Source organism: Panthera onca, chromosome E2, assembly GCF_046562875.1.
Source record: "Panthera onca isolate mPanOnc1 chromosome E2, mPanOnc1 haplotype 2, whole genome shotgun sequence".
NCBI classification, from domain to species: Eukaryota; Metazoa; Chordata; class Mammalia; order Carnivora; family Felidae; genus Panthera; species Panthera onca.
The window spans coordinates 17,224,716-17,242,837 of NC_138353.1; the positions used below are offsets into that span (position 1 = coordinate 17,224,716).

Below are 18,122 nucleotides of genomic sequence, written 5' to 3' on the forward strand. Positions count from 1 at the left end.
TCGGGCCTCGAGTGCTGTCACAACCTCCCCGTTTCCAAGGCTCAGACCCGAATTTGGGGTCTGAATTCTGGACCTCGGATTCCTCTGAGGGCGGATTTCAGGCCTGGCACCGTGGCTGTCCCTACTCCCTCAACGTGGACGCGCACGTGCTGTGGTTTGAGAGGATTGTTGTTGTCTGGTGCGGAGGGATCCGGCTTTCATCTGTAAGGTAGCGGTGCGGAAGGATCCGGCTTTCATCTGTAAGGTGGCGGTGCGAGATACGTTGTCTGCGTCGGAAGGTGCGAGTGCCCGAGGGTGAGTCGGCACAAGAGGAAGAGGATGTACGTTGCACCGACTGAGTTGTCATATACGCGAGGAAACTCGTTTGTGAAAGGTTTTTGAGGCCGTTTGAAATAGCGGTCGTGCTGTAGACCCGTGTGAGTTAACGCGGTGAACACGGCCACGTTCAGTGATTATGAGGTGGTGTAATATGACGTGGCTTATGCGTGAGGGGCCATTTGAGACAGTATGATTGATTACGCCCGCTTGCGGGCGACGAGGCTATCCGAGCAGTGACCTTGTAACATTCTGTGGGAGGCTGTTTGTGTTGAGTCTACCATACTAGCAGGAGCGGTTGGCTGTAGTGAGTGTCGCGAGAAGGAAGGAAGCTGGACCTGCCCGAGACCCGGGGGACCCAGAGGGGCGGGGCGAGCGCGTACTGAGCCTTGCATATATGCGTGGGAGAGGCATGAAGCGACGTGTGACGTCTAAGTGTGTGTGAGATACCAGAATTGACTGAGAGGGGTGGAAGCTAGTACAGATTACCTGCCAGAAGGGACAGATCTAAAGATTTCTAACCTTGTTGAAAGTCCAGAAACCCCATCCCAAATTGTGATGTGAGGAAATGTATCTGTGACAAGTGATTGTTTCTGAGTCTGATTCTTGGTTACGTGTATGAGATGGTTTGCACTTGATATTGTCCAAGGTGTTGAGTGAAATATACAAAGTATGTGAAAGTGATGTGTTACTGTACCCAAGTCTCGGATGAATTGTATGACAGTGAAAGGGCAGGTGATTACAACGTTGTAACTTTGAGGTTGATATATGTGAGCCTTAACTGAGTGTGACTCATGTGAGGGATTTGTTTAATTTGTTTTTGTGTGTTTTGATGCAACTTACGCAAGTTAGAAATCTGGATGGAAGATGGAGTGGTTATTATCTGAATGTAGTAACTATATGAGACATTGCAGTATTCTGGAGTGTGTGAAATTGAGTATGTGGTGATACCTACTCTAACCCTCTTTACTTATGTCTAGAAAGATAATGATAATTAAGTTTCCTGGAGCATTGGTTTTAACTTGAAAATTAAATTTCCAAGGGAAATTTAAAAAAACCTAACTATAACTTAAAACATGATTTTAAAAATATGAAATAATTTGAGGCACCTGGGTGACTCAGTGGCTTGAGCCTCGGACTCTTGATTTCGGCACAGGTCATGATCCCAGGGTCATGGGATTGCAACCTGATGGGGCTCTGTGCCGAGCGTGGAGCCTGCTTAAGATTCTCCCTCTGTCTCTCTCTGCTCCTCTCCCCCACGCTCGCTCTCTCTAAAATAAATTTTAAGGGGCACCTGAGTGGCTCAGTCAGTTAAACATCTGACTTCTGCTCAGGTCATGATATCATGGTTGGTGAGTTTGAGCCCCGTGACAGCACAGAGCCTGGAACCTGCTTCTGCGTCTCCTTCTCTCTCTGCCCCTCCCCTGCTTGCACTCTCTCTCAAAAATAAACATAAAAATTTTTAATTAAAAAAGTAAAATAAGTTTTAAAAATGTGAAGTAATTTATTGTGATGAATGCAAAATGATCATGAAAGATTTTTTTTTTTTTTTAATCTCTGTTATAGAGTAACTGGGAGTATGGTTGGTATTCTTTGGTGGAAGTGAAATAGGTGGGAAGTCTACTAAGTTCTTAATCTGTATAAGTGAGAGTTCTAGGTGAAGTGAACAAAAGCATAAAAGCAGTTATGGCCCTTCAGTCAATTCTCAGACTTGACCCTTGCATATACAGATACAGAACCCCTTGAATGAAAAACCCTTGTCACACTGTTAGAAATGTATGCTGATAACTTTCCCCCATGCCTTCCCAAAGGAACCCACAGCCTTTACCAGGTGATTGGATAGTAAGGAAAAGGAAATAATCAGACCCTGGACACTGGTTTTGAGCTGACACAAATTCCAGGAGACCCCAAACCTCATTGGTCTACCAATCAGAGTAGGGGCTTATAGAGGTCAGGTGAGCGATGGAGTTTTAGCTAAGGTCCATCTCATAGCAGACCCAATGGGTGTCTGAACCCATGAACCCATCGTGTGTTTTTCCCCCAATTCTGTAATGGATAATTGGAATAGGTATACTCAGCAACTGTCTCTCTGGCCTGTTGAGTGAGGGCTAATATAATGGGAAAGGACAAGTAGAAATTACTAAAAAAAATAATAATAAACCAAAAGAAATATTACATGCTTGGAGGGATTGAAGAGATTAGTGCCACCATTAAGAACTTTAAAGATGCAGGGGTGGTGATTCCCACCGTATCGCCATTCAACTTGCCTATTTGGCCTCTGCAGAGGAGGGATCTTGGAGAATGACTGTGGATTATCATAAGCTTAATCAGGTGGTAACTCCAATTGCAGCTATTCTGGCAGATGTGGTTTCATTGCTTGAGCAAATTAACGCATCCCCTGGTACCTGCTATGCAATTACTAACAATTCCCCCCCCCCCATCCCTGTTAATAAAGACTACCAGAAGCAGCTGTTTTCAGTTGGCAAGAACAAGCAATATATCTTCAGTGTCCTACCTCAGCAGTACATCAGCTCTCCAGCCCTATAATTTAGTTTACAGGGATGATAATTTAGTTCACAGGGATCTTAATTATCTTTTCCTTACACAAGGTGTTACACTGATCAATTACATTTGATGACATTATGCCTATAGGACCTAGTGAGCAAGAATTGGCAACCACTCTAGATTTACTGATAAGACATCTGTATGTCGGGGTTGGGAAATAAATCCAACAAGAATTTAGAAGCATTCTACAACCTCAGTGACATTTCTAGGGATCAAGTGGTGTGGGACATGTCATGATATGCCTTTTATTTTTTTTTTATTTTATTTATTTATTTTTTCAATATATGAAATTTATTGTCAAATTGGTTTCCATTTTGAGCACCTTTTGGTGCTCATCCCAAAAGGTGCCCTCCTCAATACCCATCACCCACCCTCCCCTCCCTCCCACCCCCCAATGATATCCCTTTTAAAGTGAAGGATAGGGGAGCCTGGGTGGCTCAGTTAGTTAACCCTCTGACTCTTGATTTTGGCTCAGGTCAGGATTTCACGGTTCATGAGGCTCTGGGTTGACAGCTATTGGAATTCTCTGTTTCCCTCTCTCTCTGCTCCTCCACCCATGTGCTTGTGCATGCGCTCTCTCTTCTCAAAAATAAAGTGAAGGATAAGTCATTGTATTCTGGCTCCTCCTACAAGTAAGAAAGAGTCACAAAGCCTCATGAACCTTTGGATTTTGGAGCAACATATTCCTCATTTGGGTGTGTTACTTTGGCCCACTTATCAATTGACATGAAAAGCTGCAGATTTTGAGTAAGGTCCAGAACAAGAGAAGCCTCTGTGACTCTGCAACGGGTCCAAATTGTTGTGCAAGCACTTTGCCACTTGGGCCATAAGGACTAGTAGATCCAATGGTGTTTGAGGTATCAGAGGCAGATAGTGATGCTGTCTAGAGCCTTTGGCAGGACCCAAAGGTGGGTCACAGCACAGGCCCTTAGAATTTTGAAGCAAAGCACTGCCGTTCTTTGTAGTTAACTACTCTCCTTCTGAGAAACAAATTTTGGCCTGCTACTGGGCCTTAGAGATTAAACACTAAACCCTTGGCCACCAAGTTACCACATGACCTGAGCTGCCCATCATGAACTGGGTGTAGTCTGACCCAACAAGCCATTAAGTTAGGTGTACATAGCAGCACTCCCATAAAGTGATGTATAAGTGATTAGGCCAAGGGTGCCCTGAAGGCACAAGTAATCCTCCTATTGGGCAGAGCTTTGAGCAGTGCACCTTGTTGTTATCTTTATTTTTATTTTATTTTTTTGCTTGGAAGAAGAAATGGCCAGATGTGCAATTACATAGCAATTCACGGGCTGTGGTCAGTGGTTTGGCTGGATGGTAGGAAGGGAACATGATTGGAAAATGCTAAGGGAACATGCCAAGGAAATCTCAGAAAGATGGACAGACCTCTCTGAAGGGTAAAAGTGAAGCTATTTGTGTCCCATGCTAAATGCTCAGCAGAGGATTTTAATAAAGTGGATAGGATGACCCAGTCTGTGGACACAGTTTCTTTCCTCAGCCATCCCTGTCATCATCCAATGAGCTCTTGAACAAAGTGGTGATTATGCATGGTTCAGCAACATGGGTTTCCAGTCACTAAGGCCAGCCTAGTTATAGCCACTGCTGAATGCTCAGTCAGCCAGCAGCAGAGACCAACACTGAACCCTCAATTTGGCGCCATTCTCTGATGGCAGGTTGATTACATTGGATGTTTCCATCATGGAAATGGCAGCAATTTTTTCTTATTGGAAAAGACACTCTGGATACAGATTTGCCTTTACCACACATAATGCTTCTGCCAAAACTATCAATGGACTTACAAAATGCCTTATCCATTATCATGGTATTCTACACAGCATGCCATAGTGATTGAAGTGCCGCAGTGGGCCCATCCTCATGGAATTCACTGGTCTTACCAAGTTCCCCACCATTCTGAAGCTGCTGGCTTGACAGAACATGGAATGATATTTTGAAGACTCGGTTACAATGCCAGCTAGATGGCAGTATCTGACAGGGGCATGGTTCTGCAGAAGGCTGTATATGCTCTGGTATCAGCATGCAATATCTGGTACTGTTTCTCCCACAGCCAAGATTCACAAGGCCAGGAATCAAGGGGTAGAAATGGGAGTGACACCACTCACTATTACCCCTAGTAACCCAACAGCAAAATCTTTGCTTCCCTCCCCACAACCTGTACTCTGCTGCCTAGAGGACTTAGTTCCAAAAGGAGGAATGCTTTCACCAGGAGATACAATGGTTCCATTTAAGACTGCTACCCAGCCACTTTGGGTTTCTCATCCCTCTGAATCAAAAGGCAAAGAAGGAAGTAAGTGTGCTGGTTGGGGTGAATGATCTTGACTACCAAGGGGTGGTTGGACTGCTGCTCCACAAGGGAGATGAGGAAGAGTATGTCTAAATTACAGGAGATCCTTTTGGGCATCTCTCTCTCATTTTTTATTATTTATTATTTTTTTTAAGTTTATTTTTGAGAGAGACAGAGTGCTAGCAGGGGAGGGTCAGAGAAAGAGGGAGACACAGAATCCAAAGCAGGTTCCAGGATCCTCGCTGTCAGCACATGAGCCTGACGCAGGGCTTGAGCCCACGAACCATGAGATCATGACCTGAGCTGAAGTCCGATGCTTAACTGACTGAGCCACCCAGGAACCCCCTCTCTCTTTTTTAAATGTATCTATCTATCTATCTATCTATCTATTTATTTAAGTAATTGCTACACCCAATGTGGGGCTTGAACTCACAACCCTGAGGTGAAAAGTCACACGCTCTTCCAACTGGGCCAGCCAGGCACCCCACTTTGGGGCATCTCTTAATATTACCATGCCCTGTGTTTCAAGTGGATGGCAAACTACAAACTATAAAGGCAGGATTACTCATGGGCCAGACTCCAAGTATAAATGTTTGGGTCACTCTACCAAGTAAAGAACCATGACCAGCTGAGGTGCTTGCTGAGGGCAAAGGGAATATGCAATGGGTGGTGGAGGAAGGTAGTTTTAAATGCCCACTACAACCATGTGACCAGTTTCAGAAACTAGGACTATAATTTTCGTGAGTTTTTCTTCCTTATTTTTCTGTGTTTGTATGTATGTATAGAAATATCTTTGTTCCTTTTTTATCCCTTTATCATGTACTATAAGATGTTTTGATCTTATAGTATTTAAGTATTATTAACTTGACATCATAATATTTAAGCAATGGGATATAAGGGAGAAAAGTAAACATCATGCAAGACTGCACCCTCATCTAGGAGAAGGATTAGTGTGTTTTTTGGTTGTATGCAGGATAGTTGTATCATGTAGATGGAAGTATGACCTTGTTATTGTTTTTATTCAGATATTAAGTATGTTTAGGAAAATACATATAGGTGCCAAGTTGACAAGGGGTGGACTTTTGGTGGCTAATTTTATGTAACTTGGCTAGGCCATGATGCCCAGATATTTGGTCAAATATTCTGGATGTTTCGGGGAAGGTGTTGATTAGATGAGATTAACATTTAAATCAATGGACTTTGAGTAGAGCAGATTGCCCTCCAGAATGTGGGTGGACCTCATCCAATCAGTTGAAGGCCTTAAATAGACTAAAGACTGACTTCTCTCAGAGCAGAAAGGGACTCTGCCAGCAGAAAGCTTTTTGACTCAAACTACAACTGTTCCCTGGGTGTTCAATCTGCTGACATGACCTGCAGATTTTGGACTTAAGCTTCCATAATCTCATGAGCCAATTCCTTAAAATCTTTCTTTTTTTTTAATGTTTATTTATTTATTTTTTTTTTTTTGAGAGAGAGAGAGAGAGAGAGACGGAGCATGAGTTGGAGAGGAGCAGAGAGGGAGAGAGACACAGAATCTGAAGCACGCTCCAGGCTCTGAGCCGTCAGCACAGAGCCTGACGCAGGGCTTGAACTCATGAACTGTGAGATTGTGACCTGAGCCTAAGTCATACACTTAACCGACTGAGCCACCCAAGCACCCCCTTAAAACCTCTTTCTTAACCTCTTCTCTCTCTCTCTCTCAGTACACACGCACGCGCGCGCGCACACACACACACACACCCTGTTGGTTCTTTTTCTCTGGAGAATTCTTCATACACTATTCTAAGTACATGCATTGTCTAATTTAATCCTCATGAGAACGCTGTGAGGGAGGTGTTACCATTCCCAGTTAACTGCTTAAGCAAGTGAGGCATCAAGGACTGAAATAAATTGTGAAATGTCGCAGAGTTCCTGAGAGATTAAACCAGAATTTGAGTTCCCAAGCCCTCAATCTTCTTTTTTAATGTTATATTGAGAGATAGTGTGCATAAGCAGGGAAGGGGCAAAGAGATGGGGAGAGAAAGAATCCCAAGCAGACTTCTTGCTGTCAGCACAGAGCCTGACATGGGGCTGGATCTCATGAAACCATGAGATCATGACCTGAGCTGAAATCAAGAGTCAGACACTTAACCAACGGAGTCACCCAGGCACCCCACACTCAGTTTTTATTTAACTAACAGATTCTACTATTTTCCAACTCTATACTTTCTGCTCTCTTTCACTAAGCCATTCCTGATGAGTATCCCTCTTTGACAATTAAATTGAAGCCAAAATTATAATGATTATAATGTGGTCTATCATATCTTATTTACACATTGTTTATTCTGAACCTTTTTTTGTCTAATTATTATCAGGAATTCTTCAGTGAACATCCTTGTAATATTTATTTGTTCATTTTTAATTTTTCCCAAGACAAAGTATCCTAGAAGTGGGATTTCTGTGTAAGACACTGGACATGCCTGCAGTATGCAAAAATTGTGCCTATGTACTTGGAAGAAACACAAATGAATAAGATATAATTGCTTCCTTTATGTTGTTCATAATCCAACAGGGGAAATAAAAGTAGGTCAAAGGCTGAGCATGACAAAGACCTCTGGAGAAGTACCGATGATCAACCATGGGAGTTGACAAGAAAGAATTCTAACTGTAGCTACATGTCCGAATCCCAAATTATTGTGAATTCACAGGAATTCTGAGTGTGAATTTTCCCTAGTCAAGTTTATGCCTTACAGTTTTGATTCTCTTGATGTTAGATCCAAAGGGAAACTAATGGAACAAGGTGATTCTCTCACTGGTTGCAGGGCATTATGGCTAATAGTTCAGAAGTGAGATAAATCCTTCCATCAAAAAGATGTAAAGCGACTAGACCAAGGTTTGAGCCTCTTAGCTCTTTAGGCAGAACACCCATAAGTATGCTTAGAAACTGTTAGAAGGGAACATAACAGGAATCATTCATAGCCAAGTATATTTAGAATACGCTGAGCTATAGGGGCACCTGGGTAGCTCAGTCCGGTAAGTGGCCAACTTTGGCTCAGGTCATGATTTCATGGTTCGTGATTTCCAGCCCCACGTTGGGCTTTATGCTGACAGCTCAGAGCCTGGAGCCTGCTTTGGATTCTGTGTCTTCCTTCTCTCTCTGCCTCTCTCCCACCTGCACTCTGTCTCCCTTTCAGAAAAATAAACGTTAAAAAAAAATTAAAAGAATATGCTGAGCTATAAATCTAACGTAAAGACCTATAACAGAGACTGTTTTTCACCTATTTTTGAGGAACTTCAATCTAATAAAATTTCTTAGACCATACATTCTAAAATCAAGACATTCTTAGTTCTTGTAAAGAAAATAGGAAATATACTTAAATTTAAATTTATATAAGTTTATGGAAATATACTTAAAATATAAGTATCACAGACTGGAAATCAACAATGTTAACATTTAGAGGTATAAATCCAGATATCTTTCTTTCTTTTTTTTTAAACTTTTTTTAATGTTTATTTATTTTTGAAAGAGAGAGAGAGAGACAGACAGAGCATGAGTGGGGAAGGGGCAGAGAGAGAGGGAGACACAGAATCCGAAGCAGGCTCCAGGCTCCGAGCTGTCAGCACAGAGCCCAACGCAGGGCTCGAACTCATGAACCATGAGATCATGACCTGAGCTGAAGTCGGATGCTTAACTGACTGAGCCACCCAGGTGCCCCAGATATTTTTCTTTCTATCACTGATGTCTGGCATTCTATCCATAATGACATATATGTACCTTTTTTTAGTAAATGGGATAGTTGTATATGTTGTATAGTAACCTGATTTAGCCACTGTCAGTGTGTTTTGAATTTTTCTATATTTTTTGGTTATTGTATGATTGAATATCTAATGGCTACTTAAATACCCTATTATGAGGAAGTTTTGGAATTTATTAAATTTGTATATTCTTGCTGGACTGACAAAACTGAACCATACCAGAGAAATTCCTGCCTAGCTCCCATGTCTGGACCACCTTCCCCTTTCTTCCAGGATCATATGGCGCTAGAATTTATGGAATTGGAATGTTTTTGTCATTTGCAGGATTATCACGTCCAAAGATATCCATCAAGTTCTCCCTGGTGAAGAGTGATGTTCAGAAGGATGTAACTACAAGGATGGGATGTTGGAGCCTGTTTTTTCCCATTAAGAAAATTTTGGCTCATTATTTATAATCTGCCTACTGGAAGTATATTCTTTCAATATGAATCTCTGGAGTGCCTTTGAAGAACTGATTTGGCATTTGTACAATTGGAAACAAACAACTGCATTTTGTAATTACTGAGGCTTCATTTTCTTGACACCTAACGTGACTTGATCTTCCTCTGGCCCTCTTATTCTTCCCCGATTGGCATCACCACAGCAGACCTAAGTCCCATTTCAAAATCCTATAGGATTTTATATCTCTAAGCCAGATGTGATTTCCTTATTAGAGGAAAGGAGACAGCCCTGAATGGTAGAGCAAGCAGTGAGTAAACAGGCTCCAGGAAGAGGGAAGCCATTACAGGTAAAAGCCCAGCTGGTATGAAGAGCTAGATCTTTAGGATGTTCGAGAAACTTTCTTTAGCCTAAATTCCCAAAGACACACACCATCATTCCAATTCTGATTGTGTCTGTAGCTACTTCTATAATTCTCTGAGGATTAGCTTTATAGACTTTGTAATTATAAAAGAAATACATACAGAGCATTAAAATTCAGAAAACATGGGGCACCTGGGTGGCTCAGTTGGTTAAGCATCCAACTTTGGCTCAGGTCATGATCTCACGGTTCATGAGTTCAAATCCCTTGTTGGGCTCTCTGCTGTCAGTGCAGAGCCTGCTTCAGATCCTCTGTCCTCCTCTCTCTCTGCGCCTCCCCGGCTCACTCATGTACTCTTTCACTCTCCCTCTCTCAAAAATAAATAAACTTTAAAAAGTGAAATTCAGAAAACAGGGAATCCTAAAATAACAATAGCCCACTGTGAACATTATATTGTAAATCTCTTTACCCTCCTTGTATACACAGACTTTCTTTTCAAAAGTAGAATTGACTACTTGTTGCTATTCTTCCTTACCTAACACAAGTGAACATTTTTCCGTGCCAACAAGTAAAGGTCTATAGCATCCATTGTAATGGCTGTATTTTTTTTTTAATTGACCATGGGGGAAATATAGTTTTATTGATAACCAGGAAATTCTAAAACTAACTTTTAGAGTTTTGCAATACACTAATGACCCAGATGGCTTTTTTTTAAAGTTTATTTATTTTGAGAGAGAGAGAGAGCAGGGAAGGGGCAGAGAGAGAGGGGGAGAGAGAGAATTTGAAGCATGTTCTGCGCTATCAGCACAGAGACTGACTTGGGTCTCAATCTCACGAACCATGAAATCATGACTTGAGCTGAAATCAAGAGTCAGATGCTTAACCAACCGAGCCACCCAGGTGCCCTGTAATGGCTGTATTTTTTAAAGATGGAAGTGTAGGGGTGCCTGGGTGGCTCAGTCAGTTAGGTGTCTGGCTCTTGATTTTCGGCTTAGGTAATGATCTTGCAGTTTGTGGGATCAAACCCTGAGTCGGTCTCTGAGCTGAGAGCACTGAGCCTGCTTGAGATTCTCTTTCTACCCCTCCCCTGCTCTCACACACACACTCTCTCACTCTCTCTCTTTCTCTCTCAAAATAAGTAAATAAACTTAAAAAAAAAAGATGGAAGTGTATCTTCAGGGTAAATTCCTAATATTGGATGTCAGGTAAATATATACTTGATCAGCATAGGTTTGAACTGTACAGGTCCACTTATAGGCAATAGCTATTTTATTAGTAAGGATTCTGGTTAACAGTAGGCTATACATTTTGGGGAAGTCAAAAGTTATACATGGATTTTCAACTGCACAGACAATACACATCTGTAATCCCTGTGTTGTTCAGGGTCAAATGTAGATAGTTTTGTTTTATTTTTGTTTTTAATGTATTTTTCTCCTTTTTAAAATTTATTTTATTTATTTTTATTTTAGAGAGAAAAAGAGAGTGGGAGCCAGGGAGAGGGGCAGAGGGAGAGAGAAAAGAGAATCCTAAGCAGGCTCCATGCTCAGTGTGGAGCCCAACACAGGGCTCAATCCCATGACCCTGGGACCATGACATGAGCTGAAATCAAGAGTCAGATGCTCAATGGACTGAGCTACCCAGGTGCTCCTAATGTAGATAGTTTTTAAGCATACTATTATATGCCCCACTGTACCAGCAATATATGACCCTGCCTAATCCCCTGTGTATTTGTTTTCTATGACTGCTGTAACAAATCATCACAAACTGGGTGGATTAAAACAATAGGTAATTATTCTCTTACAGTTCTGGGGCTGGAAATCCAAAATCAAGAAGTCATCCAAGCCAGACTTCATCTAAAGACTCTAGGGAAGAACCTATTTTTTGCTTCTTCCAGGTTCTAATGGCTATAGGTATTCCTTGACCTGTGGCCCCATCACTCCAATTTCCGCCTCCATGGTCACATTGCCACCTCTTCCTGTCAAATCTTTCTTTGCTTCACTCTTACAAGAGCACTTGTCATTGGATTTTGGGTTGACCTAGACAATCCAAGATAAACTCTTCATCTCAAGATCCTTAATTATAACTAATTTAATTATTAATTAATTTTCAAATAAAGTAACATTCATAAGTTTCAGAGATTCGGACATGGACATACCTTTTTTGGAAGTCACCATCCAGCCCATTATACCCTGTCTTACTAATAGAATATGTTGTTATCCTTTTAAATTTTGCCATTCTGATAAGGTGGAAAATGGTCCCAGTTTCATTTTAATTTGAATTTCTCTTTTCATACATTTAAGTTTTATTTCGCATTTTATTGTGTGTGAATTGTTTGTTCCTTTTAGCCATTTTTTTCTGTCAATATTTTTGGTATTTCCCTAAATTTTAAGAGTTTTTTTAAATTGAGGTATAATTGACATATAACATTAGTTTCAGATGTATAACATAATGATTCAATATTTGTATATATTTTGAAATGAAGAGGTTTTTTTAAATATTAGGAATTCTTATGAACTGAATTATGTCCCTCCCACACCCCAATTCATAATGTTGAGGCCCTAATCCCTTGCACCATACTTTAGAATGTGATTTTATTCGGAGATAGGGCCTTTAAAGAGTTAGTTAAGTTAAAATGAGGCTGTTAGGGTAGACCCTAATCCAATCTAACCGGTGTCCTTATTAGGAGATTAGGGTATAAAGAGAGACACACCAGGGATGCATACATACAAAGACCATCTAAGGACACAGAGGGCAGCCATCTGCAAGCCAAGGAGAAGAGATCTCAGGAGAAAGTCAACTTGCCAACACCTTGATCTCACACTTCCAGACCTGTGAGAAAATTAGTTGCTGTCGTTTAAACCATACCAATTGGTGGTCTTCTATTATGGTAGTCCTAGCAAACTAGTACAGGAATATTAGGCCTTTATTTGTGATGCTTTCTTCTAGGATGTTTACATTCCTACTCTGTTTGGAATTTATTCTTGTGGTATGATGTAAGGTATGGATAGAATTTTATTTTTTTCCAAATGGCAAACCAGGAAACTTGTCCGAGCTATGTGCTTATATTTTAATTTTTTATTTTGAGATCATTGTAGATTTACATGCAGTTGTAAGAATATAGAGATCCCATATAACCTTCACCCAGTTTCCCTCAGTGACAATTTCTTGTAGAACTATAGTGCAATATCATGACCAAGATCTCGATATTGATACAATCCACAGAACTTATTCACATTCTTTGCCAGTTTTACATGCACTGTGTATCTCTGTGTATATTTAGTTCTGTGTGATTTTATCATTTGTGTAGAGTCATGTGACAACCACTACCATCACTATTCAGAACAGTTCTATCCCAAGGATCCCTTGTGCTACCCTTTTATAGTCATAGCCACCTCCTCTCCACCCAATCCCTGCCATCCTCTAACCTGTTCTCCATCTCTATCTTTTTGCATTTTAAGAATGTTATATAAATGGATTCATACAGATTAGAACTTTATGAGATTGGTTCTTTTTCACTCTGCATGATTCCCTTGAGAACCATCCAAATTGTGTGTTTCAGTGGTTCATTCCTTTTTATTGCCAGTGTTTTGCCATGGTAGAGATATACCCTAGTTTGTTTAACCATTTACCTGTTAAAAGATATCTGGGTTATTTCCAGTTTTTGATTATTACAAATAAAGCTGCTATGAACATTCACATATAGGTGTTTGTATAAACGTATGTTTTCATTTCTCTGGGATAAATGGCCAAGAGTGCAGTTGCTGGGTTGTATGATAAGCTCTGCACTTACTTTTTATTGTGAAACTTCATTTATTTCAACTTTGTTCATTCCCAGCTCTGTGGATAATGAAATTATTCTATTATCCATTGGAATTTACGTTTGCAGCATCATTGGTCACAAGAGAAATGCAAATTAAATACAAATGTACCACTACACACCTATTAGAATTGCTAAAATTCAAAAGACACAATAATAATGCTGATTGGGTGGGGCAACTGGAATGCTCATACACTGCATGTGGGAGTATAAACTGGAACATTCACTTTCAAACACTATTTTGCAATATTTATTAAAGCTAAACATATGTGTGCTTTCTAACCTAGCAATTCTATTTTTTGAGTACGTAATACAAACAGAGCTAATTTCATATGCACACCAAAAGACTGACACAAGAATGTTCATAGCAGCTTTACTCATAATAGCCCAAAACTAGAAACAAATACCCCATCAACAAGAGAATGGAGGTTGCCCCTGGATTGTTCAGTCAGTTGTGTCCGACTCTTGATTTCGGCCCAGGTCATGATCTCACAGTCGTGGGATCGAGCCCCACGACTCAGCACTGTGTGTGGAGCCTGCTTAGGATTCTCTCTCTCTCCATCTCTTTCTGCCCCTCCCCCATTTGTGTGCATGCGTGCACACACCCTCCCACACACACACACTCTCTCTCTCTCCCCCAAAATAAACATTTAAAATAAGGAAAATAAATCATACATGCTCAGTAAATGGCAGATCTATGTTTTGAATCCACATTTCTCTAACTACAAAACCAGTTCTCTTTCAATTCTGGTTTTTGCCCCAGAAGCCCAGATTTTATTATATTAAATGAAACCCTAGCACAAGTAATTCATTTAAACAAATACAACTTGTTCTAAATTGGTAGATTTAAAAGACTGATGATGCCTTATATTATAGTAAAAGAGACACTCTTATGGTATGTTGGTGAAAATTTAAGCAGGGCAATTGATGAAGATGATGTAAGTCAGTTTTAACTGTGAAAGCCTCATTCTCAACAATATTTAAGACTCTGTTCAAAAGATATAATTATATGTGTGCACAAAAAGGAGTGTGCAGTGAAACACTATGCAATATTGGGGAAAGCAGCTAAATATCCTTCAATAGGGAAATGGTTACATAGTATATCCAGACAATGTAGTCAAAACATTATGATAGATTGTAATTTGATGACATGAAAAACTGTTCACTGTATTTTGTCAGGTGAAGAAGGCAGATTACAAAACAGTATTATAGTATGATTCTGTTCTGAATGAACAAATCCTATGTGCCTATATCCATGTGTTAATTCACAGAGAAATATGAAATGATTTAGAATAAAATGTTCAAATAAGCTGTTTCTAAATGAGCATTATTTTGAGCTTTTCTGTATTTTCTAAATTTCTGACTAACAATCAGAAAAAATAATAGAGCTAATCCCTCCCTCTTTGAGAGCAGAAGAAATAATAGGAGATGTATATGAAACATGGAGTGTAGTGCAGTAGTGGTTTAAATTCTGGCTTAGGGTGGCCTGAAGTTTCTTCATAGATGTGAAGCCTTTCGGATGAATAACTCAACTACTACCTTAAAGATCCTAAACCTTGAAACTAAGATTTTATTACACATTGGATTCCTCTTCCTGGTTGCCCCTCACCTAGGCTCAGATCTACTATTGCCTGCCAGTCCCTCCACCAGTCATTGCTCCAACAAGGAAATCACATCTGCCTTGGAAATTAATTAATATTAAACCCTGCACATAGAAGAAATGGAACTTAGGCCTGATGTGGCTGTGTAGAAATTCAGACCATTCCCTTGATCATTAGGCAGAAAAGGAAGTTGAGAAAGTAATCTGAAGGATCAGGATGATGACAATTTAGAAAACACAGCAGAGATGCCCGTTTCTACTTCCAGGAATCTTAAATCAGTCCTTCAGAAAATTAGCTAAGTACCCTAAAGAGTCACAGTGAAGAAAGATGGCTCTAGGATGCAGACTTTGAATTGGAAAAGGGAAAAGAGATACCATAATCCAGGAGACCCAGTTGATTAAATAAATACATATAGATCCTTTATCACACCCTTGAACAAATTCTTCAGAGTGGGGTGAGTTATCTATACTCCACTCAGCAGAAGTCAATTCCACATTCCTGGGTCTACATACCCCTAAAATGACTGGAACTCATGTCCTGATAAGGTTCTAGAAGGGAATGCAAAGTTGGTGAAGACATGGGAGCTGGACAGTAAGAAGAAGCTGCTCAGCAAAGTTAATAGTTAAATAAATTACAAAATATCCATGTAAAAGAATATTAAGATAAATCCAAAGCTGTAGGAAGTAATTAAGGATATAGAAAAATTTCAAGATATAACATCAGTAGAGAAATCACTTTACAAAACAGATTAACAAATACAATTATACCAATATTGAGTGATACAAAAAAAAGTCAAAAAAGTTAAACAACTGTTTCAGTTATCTGTTGCTATGTAACCATTCCAAAAGTTTGTGGCTTAAAAAACATTCATTAGCTCATTATTCTGGGGTTGGCAATTTGGGCTTGGTTTGGCTGAGTGGGTCTACTGATTCCACTCATCTAATAGCAGCCAGTGGTTTGGTGGGGGCTGGATGGTCCAAGATGGTCTCTGAAATATCTGGTAGCTGTTGCTGTCAGCTGGGTCTCTGTCTCCAGGTGATCTTCTATCTTCAAGCAAGCTAGTCATAACCTTCAGTAAAAGCTGGCCTCAGGGCAGGAAGAGGAAAAGAGCGGACCTCCTAAGGTTTTGTCTCACAAATCTTACAATGTCACTTCCACCACAGGCTTTTTGTCAAAGTCCATCAAAAGGCCCTGCCTACTAGTAACCTAACCATTTCAGAACAATTACTCCCTTTTCTGAAAAACAAAGAGAACAAGGAGAACAAAATCCCTGACCTTAAGCTTGGTTTCAGATATGCCCAGTAATGTTTTCCTTTATTCAGAGCTCTTCTCTCAGTGAACAGCACTGTAGGGAAAGGGAAGGGGCATGGGAAGGGTAGGAATCATTAAGACACCAGACCTTTCTTGGAGCACTGACTAGCTAAATTGGAAGAAATTCTTCAACACCACACAATCTCTCACCATCTGTCACACACATACTGGACAGAAGTAAAAGGGAGATGGGGAGTACTGCTAATCCTTTTTAGTATCAAAGGGAAAAGCCAGGGTCACTGATACCAGGGCTGAAAACTTTCCAAGTTCACAGCAAGTTTCCTGGGGAGACAGCTTTGGGAATGATGTGGTTCTGAAACATGGAACTTGACCCCAGCTCTCAAGGGAGATCCTCTAAGGAAGGAATGGCACTCCTAGGCTCTCCAAACTCTGCCTAAAGGACTCTTCCAATTCTAAAATTTCATTCCAAAAACTGGTTTGTGCTTTTTTGCTTGCATGTAACTTTATACTACCACTCAAATATCGGACTCCCTTTGGTGACCATTTCTCTGCAGCTGGGGTCCATGGCTGTAAAGCAAGAGAAAAAAAAAAAAAAGAAGAAGCAGCAGGGAACCCAGGAATACAGATCCTAAAAAAGGTTAGAACCTAAAATTGGCCCCTAGATGGGCAACACTCACTTTACTGATACCCCACTGTGTTAAGCAGGAAGCTAGGCACTGGACGTTGGGGGAGGGGGGGAGGGAGGCGGTGCCCTGACGAAGGCAACTGAGACCATGCTTTAGTCCAAGGGCGACTCAGGTTAATACAGGCATCGCAGTCTTCACAAGCGCAGATATACTCTCAAAAAGGTCTTCAGAAGACCCCTCAGTCCCGACGTTAAACCCAGAACTGAAGAAATGAAGCTCTATGCCATTACACAACCGAACTCGTACCAGTCAGAGCATTAAAAGCTTCTTCCATCACATTAGGTAACAGCACTGTCTTATGATGGGCGGTCTCAAACCCCACAGTGTCACGTGCCTCACACAACAGCGGACCAGTCACCCCAAACGTTCCGCATCCGCGTTGGGACGTACACGCACAATCACACACCTGTCACGGCCTCAGCACCGCCCACACTCTCATTCGTCTTCGTCACCGCCACAAAAGCTCACACACAAACACCCATACACAGGCCTGAGCTCCAGGCTCAACGCGCCCTGTCTGCACTTTGGGGGCTCGGGGCTTCCTCACTGGGCGCGCCCGCCACGCCCAGACTCCGGCGGCCACTCGGAGCGCGAAGACTTGGAGGGATAACCAGAGAGGACCCAGGGCTCAAAGTTCTTTTCAAAAGCTGCACAGGGGCTTTGGGAAATGTAGTTCAAGGCTGGAAAAGCCCGGATGTCGAGCGCGCGCAAGGAGGCTGCGGCTTCAAAGACTGAGCCGCAGAGACACTTGGGAGGTACAGCTCGCGCGGGAGTACGCAGGCGCAGACCGCTGGCCAGTGGTCGAAGGTGAGGCTGGTGGGTCCTACGGAGGCGGTGGAGGCGGGTGATGGCGGGACCTGGGGGGAATGCAGAGGAGGGAGGCGGGAACCTGGCCAGGAAGGCCGGGGAAGAAGGCAAGAGTTCTGGGCCCTAGAGAGAACGGGAGGGAGGCGAGAACCTAAGCAGAAGGAGCCAGGGCCGGGAACGCCGAGAAGGGAATAGGGAGCCCGGGCCAGGGAGC

At 41.5% G+C, this 18,122-nt stretch overlaps 1 long non-coding RNA gene across 2 annotated transcripts; it reads left to right on the forward strand.

Annotated features, from left to right (window-relative positions):
* Window positions 1-96: 96 nt before the first annotated feature.
* On the forward strand, window positions 97-9,484 carry LOC132691050 (uncharacterized). Of its 2 annotated transcripts, XR_009615575.3 has the most exons (3): window positions 97-208; window positions 245-294; window positions 9,251-9,484. It is a non-coding gene; the product is annotated as an uncharacterized LOC132691050 (long non-coding RNA). The 2 variants fall into 2 exon arrangements; XR_013552570.1 differs by having other exon boundaries at window positions 206-294.
* Window positions 9,485-18,122: the final 8,638 nt, after the last annotated feature.